General features: G+C 37.3%; 1 long non-coding RNA gene across 1 annotated transcript; it reads right to left on the reverse strand.

Annotated features, from left to right (window-relative positions):
• Window positions 1-2,158: 2,158 nt before the first annotated feature.
• LOC142345182 (uncharacterized) lies at window positions 2,159-3,705 on the reverse strand. Its single transcript, XR_012759300.1, has 2 exons — window positions 3,571-3,705; window positions 2,159-2,643 (listed from the first exon to the last, which is right to left on the reverse strand). It is a non-coding gene; the product is annotated as an uncharacterized LOC142345182 (long non-coding RNA).
• Window positions 3,706-12,068: the final 8,363 nt, after the last annotated feature.

Here is a 12,068-nt window from a genome sequence, read left to right on the forward strand (position 1 = left end):
ATTTCCTCGAGATCAAAGTTGATTGTGGCAGCCATATTGTCATCTACACTACTGTTATCAGATTCTTTAAGTCCGTTTTCACGCCAAGGTTGTACGTTATTTACAGAATCTTCAAGTTGGGATTTTTCCTTGAGATCATTGACCGACTTTTTTGTGGTTCGGTGTGTATCTCCGTTTTTTCGGCTTTCGACAAACTTCGGCAAAGTGGATCATTAACCCACAATTATTGCAAGTTTGTCCTCGTGCAAAACATTTGTCTTGATTACCCAGGACCCTTACTACACCGTAGTTGGACATTGGAATGGTGGTGGTCGAGTGCTCTGTTTTGGAAAATTGTTTGTGATAGAACAATTTTACGAGCAAGTGCTGGACGGATAACGTAATGCGATCACCAACCGTCGGACAAAAGTTTAATTTTCGACCTGTATTTGATGCTGATTTCGCATCCCGTGTTGCATGTTGATTGCCAATTTAAGGGCTTTCCTCGGTTCCATCATTTGCTTCAGCACCTCTTTCTGTGTTTCTGGATCTTTTAAGTTTGTTATCAAGACATATCTGATGTGTCTCTTCTTTATTCTCAAATTCTCAGTTTCCGTCTAGCTCTTTGAGCTTTCGTTAGAAATTTTCCACTGTTGAGCAATGAAACGGTTTTTTGGTCTGCGAGTTGCCACAAATCAACCCCGCACTTTTTGCCAATTCCTACCAAAACTGACATTTGTTCTATCAGTTTTTTTTTGTAGAGCTTTTGGGCATTATGTTCCCGTTCCTATTGTAATGAGGAGCCTATGATTGTTTCCTCGTAGGTGTGCTTCAAAGGCAATTCCGCAAATTCTGGTTTGGGGCCGAGTAGCGTGTCCAATTTGATATTTTCTGTAGCTAGCAGGCTAGCTTGTTTTGTACTCTCCATTTAACCAACGAAGAGGTGTGTCAGGTGTGGGCTTGTTCCAAAAATCATCCATTGCCAGGGTAATTCTTTTGTTTTCTGACCACGCCATGTTATACTTAATTGATTTGCTATCGTCTTTGCTGCGCAAAAGACTTTTTTTATATTATACTGCTTTTGTCCGAGCGAAATACTTGTCTAAGTTCTGGGCTCAGCTTTATGACGCGAAATCAAAAGAAGGTTTTATTACTGAACTTGAACTGCTTAATTTAAGGGAATGAAATGTGAAGTGCTTATCATAGAAAATTTGTATGAACAGACATGAATGATAATGTATCAGGCGACAATTTAACAAGCGGGAAACATAAAACGAAGTCTGATTAAAATAATGAAATGAAGGGCAAACTAATTTGATCTAAATACTGCATCATATTAATTTTACTGCACTGAATTAAATAAAGATGTCCAGGTGTCACAATGAATTTGAAACCAAATTCCCAATTTTTACGATCACAACGTTGCATTTACGAAGAACGTTGCATTATCTAATTCAGTTGATGTTATACAGACCACCTGAATCAAGAAGCTACTTGACAGTAACGCTTCTTGATAATGACGACAAAGACTATTTGACATCAACTACCAAAAATTTTTTAACGATTAAAAACTTTGAGTGTCAGATAATTAACTACTTGTTCCTATGCATCGTTTGATACAATATTAACTGATATTCTTTGTATTGAACAAACAACATCAGTACAAATACTGTTTTATGTCGCTTAAACGGTTTCCACTTCTTTGAAACCCAAATTGTTAAACAACTGTGATTTAATACCGTGTGCATTTATCCCTCAGTCGCCTTAATCCTCAGTTTATGCACACTAAACAGGATTAAAACAATTTTTTATTTGCTTTGACAACCAAATGACCAACCAAATGACCAACCAAATGACAACCAAAATGACCTTTTGAGGAAAGTGCTTTGAAGACACGCAAACTATTTATATGTATATAGCTTTTCTCATGAACCAGTTATTTATCTCAGACCATAAGAAAAATCTGTTTAGTGAGGAGAAGGCATTTTTTTGCATCCCATGAAAAATTTACGTTGCGTTTATTCCTTTTCAGGAATTAAGATGTCTAACTGGGTCTCTTTGGTACTTAAGTAAACGAAACGATCTTTTGAGACGTAATAACCAGTTTTCCTGAATAACCCCAGAGTTTTCACATCTTCATCCTTGGCTAACTCAATGTACTTGTGTTGAAAACCTCATGTAGGGTAGAATGTAAATTAAATAACTAACAAATGTTTATCCAAAAGCAAGTTAAAATGAGATAACAATACATTGAAAACAATTATTTTTGTTGTTATACCAACACTCAAAGTTTTTTGTTTGTGCATCAGTCAAAAACGTGATATAAATGAACGGATCAAATTTATTATGAATCTATTTAGCTAATTACAATTGATCGTAGGTAGTTTAGATCTAATCTGCTGTTTGGTCTAATTGGGAATGCAAAAATATCCCCAGCCTTCAATCCTGCCACAGGTGTAGCCCGAATCACAGTCTGCGGTCGTGTCGCAAGAGGGACCAACTCTTCTTTTTGCGAAATTCCAATCCAAATCTGCCCCCGGTTGTCTCCTCTCAGCAGGCCACTGTTCTCTTTGTCGCCTCCTCCATGGAGCTTCGGCATTCACGGCCACCATCACAATTAGAAGAAGCAGAACCAAGGCAGTTTGCTGAGCCATTTCGTCAGGTCTAAAAATCATTACGAATATTAAATTTTTCAAAAAATATCGCGGGCCGAGGATTTAGCCGAAAAATAACGGGGAAAAGAGTGCAAAGAGTGTACAATAATATTTTTACACCGTTAGTGCTACCCTTAATAAGGGTGGATTTCCATTTTAAAGTGTAATTTTACTGGTGTTGTTAAAAAGAGTTGTAGTAAAGAGTGTAAAGAGTGTAGTAAAGAGTGTAAAGAGTGTAAAAAATGTGTATTTTTTTCAATACTTGCACTCTTTTCTCCGCTATTTAAGAGTGGAAATTGCTTTACACCCTTATTCTCGCCTAATAACGGTGGAATACGGGTGGACACCTCGGCCCTGGATACGATAACAGACTAAAAACCCTAAATTTACACGGATGTGAACTTGGTTGGTTTCGCATCAATATTTTCTGTATCAATAGTTTATTATAATAGTAGAAATTGTTATTGATGAATGAACGGTGCATATGACAATGCGAAATTGTGGTCGGCCATATAGTCATCAATTTCTTTATTTGAATCAACGGACATCAAAAAATTTCTTTCGTATTTGTGTTTAGAGTGTTAATTAATAACATCCCTTATCAGAGGTGATATATGCTTGCAGGGTGGTAACTTAAATTCAAAATTTTAGCAGATCTTTGAAAACAACAAAAAAAATTCTGTTCAAATAATTTTCAGATGCACAAACCATTTAACGCTGCTTTTGTTTTATTTTTGAAATACAAATGGCAGTGAAATTTCAAAAAGTGTTTTTTTTTCTTTCTGATGTGATCTATTTTTTGTATTTCACAAATAGCATATTTTTTATACAAATTATCACAAGAAGAAAAGTAATTCATATAGCTTGCCCCGATAAAAGAAGAAAAAAGTGAAGAACTATTTGTGAAAAGAAAAATGTAAAAAATGTGAAAACTTACAATATTTAAGCAGTGAAGCTTTGAGCGTTGGCTGTTTGCAGAAAATATACTGAAAAATGATGATTTACCGCTTTCTGGTTATATTTATAGCAGGTTTCTAGTTCACCTGAACGGTTTTACCTTTTCTGATTGCTCAATTTCAGTTCAGCCAAAGTTGTTCAACAAACTTGCATGTAACATTCTTGTTATTTAAAAAATATTAATTTGATGTGTTTTAGAACATAGAAGGTTTGCTTTGTGTAACTTTGTGAAGATAATTTTTTGTATTAATGAATTGATTAGTTCTAACGAGCAAGAATCTTTTTGTACAGTAAAATACATTGAAGAAACATTTGTTTGTTTTGTTGTTCTCATACGTTACATGGTTGTCTTACCATTTTAACTTTCTCAACCATTATAACAGTGACTCACACTTGCCGCCGTTGTCTGCGGTAATTTCGAATAGCCAGAATTAATCAGTTATTAGTCAGAAATGAAGAAAACTTAAATGTTAAATAACTGCAAACATGTACTTCGGGAATAAGAATTGCGGTTTTTAAAGGATTAAGTGCTGATTAGCACTTACCCAAATCTCTGCCTGGCATCTCAAAGCTATGTCAGGTATTTAATAATAATAATAATAATTGTGGTTTCTGCGTAATCGCAGTGGAACAGCATTAGGCCTACAGTAGCCTATTTTCAGCTGCCCTTTTTCTTATTATTCGAATTATTCGAATAAAAACGAACTTCGAAGAAACAAACTTTAGGTCAAGTGAACTTCTAGACGCGAAAACAATATTAATAATACTAATATTAAGCTGAAAAAACTATTCAGTAAGTTATGAGCATTTATCACAGATAATGTATATAAAAACGATATACATTTAAGCAACCCATGTTCTTGAACAGATTAATTTTTTGCCAATGAAAAGACTATTGAATTGATTTTGAAAATTTTGTACGTTGGTATATTATATTTTCAACTTGCTCAATTTGGCGCATCTTCAAAAATTCTTCGACTCGTACTGATTTAACATTCAGAGATTGAAAATTGTTAACCGCAGAAGCACAGAACCTGATTGATTTTTCAGATCTCTCACAAGTTTTTTTTAAAAATTTTTCATGGTATTTAAACGCATGCTTTAGTTAAGATTTTCAAGCATCAATCTGTTGGAAGTTTCTGAATTCCAGGTTATTTTTCAGCCGTGAGTTAGCTCACCAGAGAACATTCTTTTTAATATGGAAAAAGATGAGAAACGGTTTTAATGAAAACAAATGTTTACATAGTCCTTGAAATAGCTGCAAATATTTGTCAGATTGTAGACGCCAATTTAAAGATTGTTGCATTAATTTAGCTGGACGACTACTATCTGGATAGCCACAGTGGCAATCGAATTTCGAATGAAATCGCGAATGTGCGGCCGAAGTCCGTCTGACAACCTCAGTGAACAACTCAAGTTGGGCTGTCACCCTCCAACGGTAATGATTGTCTTGATAGTTTCCAAACATACGGTGTTTCTAAAGGTCAAGAGAGGGTGTCGTACACTATTAGAATTCGAGAGTCACTTGCGAAGTGGGTTCACTTACAACTTTCAAAATTATGATTCGCGGAGCGCAATCTTGATTTAACTATTTTGTGTTTGATTGCGGAGCGAGTTTGCAAAGAGAAAGAAGCAACTGAAATTGAATAACGAAAATGAAAGTTTAAGCTGAAGTGCTTTTAAGCAAATCAGAGAGGTCTGATCAGACATGTCTGATCACGAAGCGGAAAACCAAGAAAGGATATACTGAAATAACGCGAGACAAGAAATGAACAAAAATGAAATGTTAATGAAGGGCAAATAAAATGAACTAAATAAATACATCACATAAAATTTTACTGCATCAAATTAATAAATAAAATGTAAGATATCCACGGGTGTCACATACCCATTGTTGTCAGAAAAAAATTGTGAAATTAACAATTTTTCTTTATTATTGTAGTAGTAACAACATTTACAAATTATTACATGGTCCCCGGTTAAATAGATAGTAACAATATTTGTACTGGTTATCATAAATAAAAACAAAATAAAATTACAATTATGAGTTCAGCAGTTTATACAGTTTTGATAGTTGACATAATTATTCTGACAACTCTTGATTTTAGGCTTCCAGAACTGTCATTGATCTCACCAGTGTCGGTGTGCCTTGATCAGTAATTGATTGCACTCGCGGTGCAGGCGGCGAAACTTCTCCGATAACTGGAGAAATGTTGGTTTCCTCTGGCTGTTGGACTGCAATGTTCTGTACGGTCTCCATAACCGATGTAGATGTAGGCTGGAAATTCTTTACGTCTCCCGCTCGGCGTGGGCGTTTGGGTGGGGCTGCAATTGCCGAGTCCGAGGACGAAGTGTCAAATCCGTAATATGATGGGCTACGGTGGTTCCTGTCCGAAGTGCGTTTGCCCTGCATTGACGATAGTGCTGGTTCCACTTGCTGTAACGCCGAAGAAGAAGCCGATTGTGCGGGGAGAACCAACTTGCTTGCCAAATCAGTCTGATTTTCAGTATTCTGTTTTTGAAGGGCGAGAAAATCAGGAATTTTCAGAATAGGCCCTCGCATCGCGCGTGAAGTATTTGAGCGAGACGACGAAATTCCGCTGCCAAGACCTCGCTTACGGTGCTTCATTTTCTTGTCACCCTTGAGTTTTCGAGTGAATTGCTTCATGTGAGATTGAGTTTTCAACTCCACAAGTTTTTCACATGTTCTTGGGGTTCGCTTATCCGCATATACTTTGAGTTGGGTTTGTCGTTCTTGTACTGTCCCAAATTTGGCAATATCGCTGTTGCGTACCGTGACGATGGCCTTCCCGGGCTCTTTGATAGGGGAGGTTGTTGGGCTGACCTTCAGGATGTTTGAACCCGGAGTCAGAACCTCATAAAGTCCCTCCATATTCCTTTTAGATCTGCGTTGTATCTTGCGGACAGAATAAAGCGTGACTCGCCGTCCGTGCTTGCTTGTTTTCGACCATTGGCCTCCCGCGCTGGCCGATTTATACCAAGTTCGATATCGCTGCGATATCCGCTAGCCATTTGTCTCCTGGGAAAACTCGACTCGGGTGTGACTGTGTCTTCATCTAAATGGTGATTTACAATGTTCTTGTATGATAGGTTAGACAATTTAGGTTTATTTGAGATTACGCTAAGCCGGTATTAGGTTTACGGCCAAAGTTCGCCTCGAGTGGCGAGATCTTTGTTGTTTTCTGTTTGCAGATTCGCAATTGATGAATGATAATCTTTTATTAATGCTTTTAATGAAATGCGTCATTTACCAATTTTTGTTCTTTGATACTTGCACGTATGTTCTTAATTGTTTGAATCAATGTTTCCACCAAACCAATAACGCGATTATCATTACCTGGAACTTCAAAGACTTAAACAATATTTTTAGTACGGAAAGTTTTTACTTGATTTCCAACTAAACATTTCGCTTGGTATAATCGAATAGAACGCGGAGTTCCATGATTTTGGATGTACATGTCCAAAATTTTTGGAACATTCAGTCCATTGTTCTTTTCATATATACATGCAGTAGGATATTTAGAGAAACGGCCTGTATCAGCTAACAAAAATACGTCATTGCCATTTTCGTCAAAACTAGGTCCTCCAAAATCAATTTGTATTTCTTGATTCGGTTCAACACATGGTACATGAGGTCGAAATTGCCTAGCAGGATTTACGGAATTTAGATTCTTACTAATTGCATTGCAAGATTTGCACTCTGTTGCTTTGACGATGAGTTCGCGATTCATATAAGGCCACCAGCAGTGCATGGCAATGCAGATCATGCCCCAAGTACCTGGGTGGCTACCGTGTATATCGTCAATCAGAGCTTGTCAAAGGACGTTTGGTATCCTAATTTTTTCATCGATACAAACGCAGCCGGATCAAACATGAAGATCACTCCAAAGCGGTGAGGATGCAATCACGATTTTCTTTCAAAACGGCGTGCTTGCTGGTCAGGGATGCAATCAGGGATTTAATAAATATTTTGTTGATATTGTGATCAAATGTGGGAATCTGGGGGCTCGCTGTTAGAGGGGTACTGATATTAGATGTTAGGGCTGCGGATGTTGGAGTTGAGATTAGGGTACGATTAACGGCGCGAGTAGCTCTTGGGGAATTATACGGTTGAGTCGCGGTACGAATAGAGGTTGCAGATGTTGAAGGTGGATTTCTAGTTCTTGAGGGGTCTCTGAAGCGAACTCTAGCGATGCGCTTTTTAGAAGGCATTTTGTATTTGTTTTTGTTGATATGATTTATATCTAAGTTGCGTTAAATTTTTGAGAAATTATATAAAGGAGATTTAGGCAACTGAAAAATGATTTGAAGCAAAACAAGCTGATGCTATTTTTGGTTGGTGATTTTTAGAAATACCTGTGGAATATCTCCTAATTGGTGGGAAATTAGGCTTATTGGATTGATTTTCGCGCTTTGCCAGATACTTTTCATTCCGATTTTGGAATTATTGGTTACAATGAGTTGTGTTTCGCTGAGCGAGTGAAGTGTTAGTTGGTATTTGTGACGCGGGATATGCAATTTTTGAATTGTTTGAATTATAACTGGTATATGTGACTTGATTTCATAGCAGGGGGACAAAAAATATTTATATTTGTGTACGCGGGTAGCTTGAGTGCTAATTAAATTTATCGCATTATAAGTAGCCTCAATTTTATGTGTGGTTTGATGTGCGGGATCATGCGCCTGTACTAATCTGTTTAAATGAGGTGCAGGTTCAGTGGATTTTAAATTGAGCGAATTAACTGATGCAGAATTAGATTTTATTTTTGCCACAACAAATTCCTTGTCATTTATTGAGAAAATTTATTTAGATTTTTGATTTGGGTGCCTTGAAATGCAGTTCACTAATCCCATTTTCACTCCTGGTAAATTTTCGATATCAAATTGAAATGGGAGTAGTCCATCAATCCAGCGAGTTAATCCGCTGTTGTATGATTTATTGGATCGATTTTCTTTCAATACAGAAAGTAGAGCTCTGTGATCTGTAATTACTGTAAATTGTTTTGCTGTGAAGGTAACTTTTAAAATATTCAATAGACCAAACTACCTCGGTAAAATCGAGTTCATTGACGCTATATCCTTGTTCACATGAGTTTAAAAATCGAGATGTAAACGCAATCGGTTTCCACCCATCAACTGTTAGTTGCTCAAGCGCTGCCACAAGACCGCAGCGAGAGGCGTTACATTTTACGCGCGTCTCCATTTGCGGGTTGTAGTGGTTATTTTCAATAGCATTCGCGATGCGGTCCTTTATTTCAGTAAAACAATTTTCATGCACATCAATCCAGATAAACTTTTTCAACAATGGACGAAATGGATTACTAATTTGAGCTAGGTTCTGAATAAATTTACCGATATAATGCACTGAGTCCTGAAAGGAACGGAGTTATTTTAATGTCTTTGGGGCTTCAAGAGCCAAAATAGCAGATATCTTGCTCTCAATAGGAGAGATACCCGATTGTGAAATGTGATATCCAAGCCAATCTATTTCCAGTTTAGAGAAATGAAATTTTGAGAGGATTATTCTAAGGTGCTCATTTAAGACAATCAACCGTTTAAGACAATTTCTGACGTAACAATTATGTTCTTCCTCTGATCCTTTACTTACAATCAAAATATCGTCAGGAAAACAATAAGTATTTTTTAAACCAATGAGAGTGTAATCCATCGGTCTATGGAATTCTGCCGGCATATCTGTTAACCCCATTTGAAATCTGTACGTGCCTGTCATATCGCCGCTAATTATATTAAAAATACATTGATTTGCTCTATTAGGTTCCAGGTTCAATTGGCTGTACGCGTACTTCAAGTCTAACTTAGAAAAATACGATGCGATTGGCGATGCGGGAGAACTAATTTGTTGGAAAATAGATTCGATAAGCGTATCAATATTGGGCATTTGATATTTGTTTTTATGAATGGCTTTATTTACCATTTTTGAGTCTATTGCAAGAATAATTTTTTGACCTTTTTTACGGTGACTACAATTGGGGATATAAAATTCTTATCGGCGCAACTAGAAAGTTTTTTTATGTGTTTTTCATCTAATAATTTTTTGAGGTCTTTATTGACTTTATCTGGACTTTATCGTTATTGACTTTATCTGGAAGGTTAGTGGGTATGCGTCTACTTCTTTGGTTTCTAGGTTTGAAATCTTTGTGAAAGTTATATTTAGCCACGTGATTTTTGGATCTTCCAATGCGTGAGATTAGATTCGGAAAATTTTTTGCGATATGTTCTTTGAATTCTGACGATGAAGTAATGTTGTTGAAGAGATTACTTTTAAGTGATGAAAATTGTGTTACAGCTAGTCCTAATTGATCGAACAAGTCTCGGCCAATTAGAGATTTCAGACCATCCGCAACGACAGTGAAGGTGGCTGAATCTGAGGTCCAGCCGTTCTCTCAATGTCAATTAGCTCATTCGAGAATGTCCTGAGTTGTGGGCTGACCTTCTCGTGGATCCCAAAAGCGCGTGGACTGCTTTTTACCACTTTCGACGCAAGTGATCGATTGAGGATACTGCATGCGCTCTCGGAGTCCACGAGTAGTGTAGTAGTAATAATAATACCAAATTTGATGGGCATGCTGAGAGGTTCTATCTTTGCTTTGTCATTTTCGATGAGAGCAACCGTATTGTCCTCCCCGCCACTGTAGTCAGATTCGTAGAGCTTGGTCAACTGAAGGAAATTCACCGAATCTTCTGACTGCAGTTCTTCATCCACAGTATTTACGGTCCTTTTCTTGGTCTCTTGGGGTTCCGCGTTCTTTTGTTTTCGACAAACCTTGGCAAAGTGATTCATTAGTCAACAATTTTTGTTTGCAGTTTTTTTGTTAGTTTAATTTTTCGCAATACATTTATCGCAGTGATTTGGAAGCCAATTCCCACCACAATTTGAACAATATAGTGAGGAGCTGTTGTTTGGTTTCTGAAAATTGTTCGAGGTTGACCAAATTGGCACTCGGGAGTTCTTGGGAAATTGAATTGCATTCACGCTAGCCGGGATGAGAGCCTTGTTATGTTGTTGAGTTTGGTGCAGATTACGCATTCCAAGTGCCATGTTAATGGCCAGGTCAAGTGCCTGACGCGGCTCTACTATTTGTTTAAGCAGCTCCTTTTGAATCTCAGGGTCAATCAAATTGGTGATGAACACATCACGTACAAGGGTTACCTCTTTCTTCTCGAAATCGCAATTCTCAGCTAACTCTTTCAACTAACCATAGAATAGTTCGACGATTTCACTTCGAAGCCGTTTCGTTATTAGAAAAACGTGCCGATCGAACGTTATATTTCAAGTTCGTATGAAGCGGCCTCCACGATCTAAAAAAGTCCGCACTGGACAATGTATCGATCGATATATGCGGGTTTTTGCAGTTCAGAATCCCACGACTTTCCACCCCGGTGCTTAGATAGAAAAAAGAGACCGTTTTGCGATCCGCGATTGACCATGGTTTATCTCCGCACAAGATACCGACCTCAATCAATCATTGACACTCGTTCTGCCAATTCATCTTTTGCTGGGCATTGCAAGCATTTCTTTCTCTCTCCGATTGTGTCGACGAACTAACTATCTCCATAGATAGGTTCTAATGGAAGATGCAACATTTCAGTTTTCGGTCCAATTAGAGTGTCGAGGATGATACTCTCCTTTGCGAAAAGCGCCAGTTTGTATTGTACTCTCCATTTCGCCCAACGAAGAGGGGGTTCGGGTGGTGGCTTGTCCCAACAAGCATCTATCCCGAGCGGTGTGTGTTCGTTTGCTGACTGCGCCATGTCGTACACTATTAGAATTCGATAGTCACTTGCGACGCTGGTTCACTTACAACTTTCAAAATTATGATTCGCGGAGCGAAATCTTAATTTAATTATTTTGTGCTTACTTGCGGAGCGAATTTGCAAAGAAAAGCTACTGAAAATGAATGACGAAAATAAAAGTATAAGCTCAAGAGCTTGTAAGCAAATCAGAGAGGTGTGATCAGACATGTCTGATCACGAAGCGGGAAACCAAGAAAGGATATACTGAAATAATTCGAGACAAGAAATGAACAAAAATGAAATGTTAATGAAGGGCAAATAAAATGAACTAAATAAATACATCATATGAAATTTTACTGCATCAAATAAATAAATGAAATGTAAGATATCCACGGGTATCACAGAGGGAATGGTTCACAAATTTTTCTCAAAGTGACAAGTTCAATAATTTCAACAGAACTTAAACTGTAAACAATTTTTGAAAATTGAGCCTAGAAGAACTCTAGTCAGTTGGAAAAAATGTGAAAATTTTCTACTTGTTTTTGAAATTTTATCTAGAGATAAAAAAGAGTAAAAACATCGGGAAAAATAGTTTTTCCATTTTACCCCGAAAACTGGAAAGCCAATATTTGCACGGCGAACATATCATTTCTTAGCGTTAAGTAGTAAAAAAGCAGTATAAAATATATTTTAAATTTTGAC

This window comes from Convolutriloba macropyga, chromosome 1, assembly GCF_964194025.1.
Source record: "Convolutriloba macropyga chromosome 1, txConMacr16.3, whole genome shotgun sequence".
Classification (NCBI taxonomy): Eukaryota; Metazoa; Xenacoelomorpha; order Acoela; family Convolutidae; genus Convolutriloba; species Convolutriloba macropyga.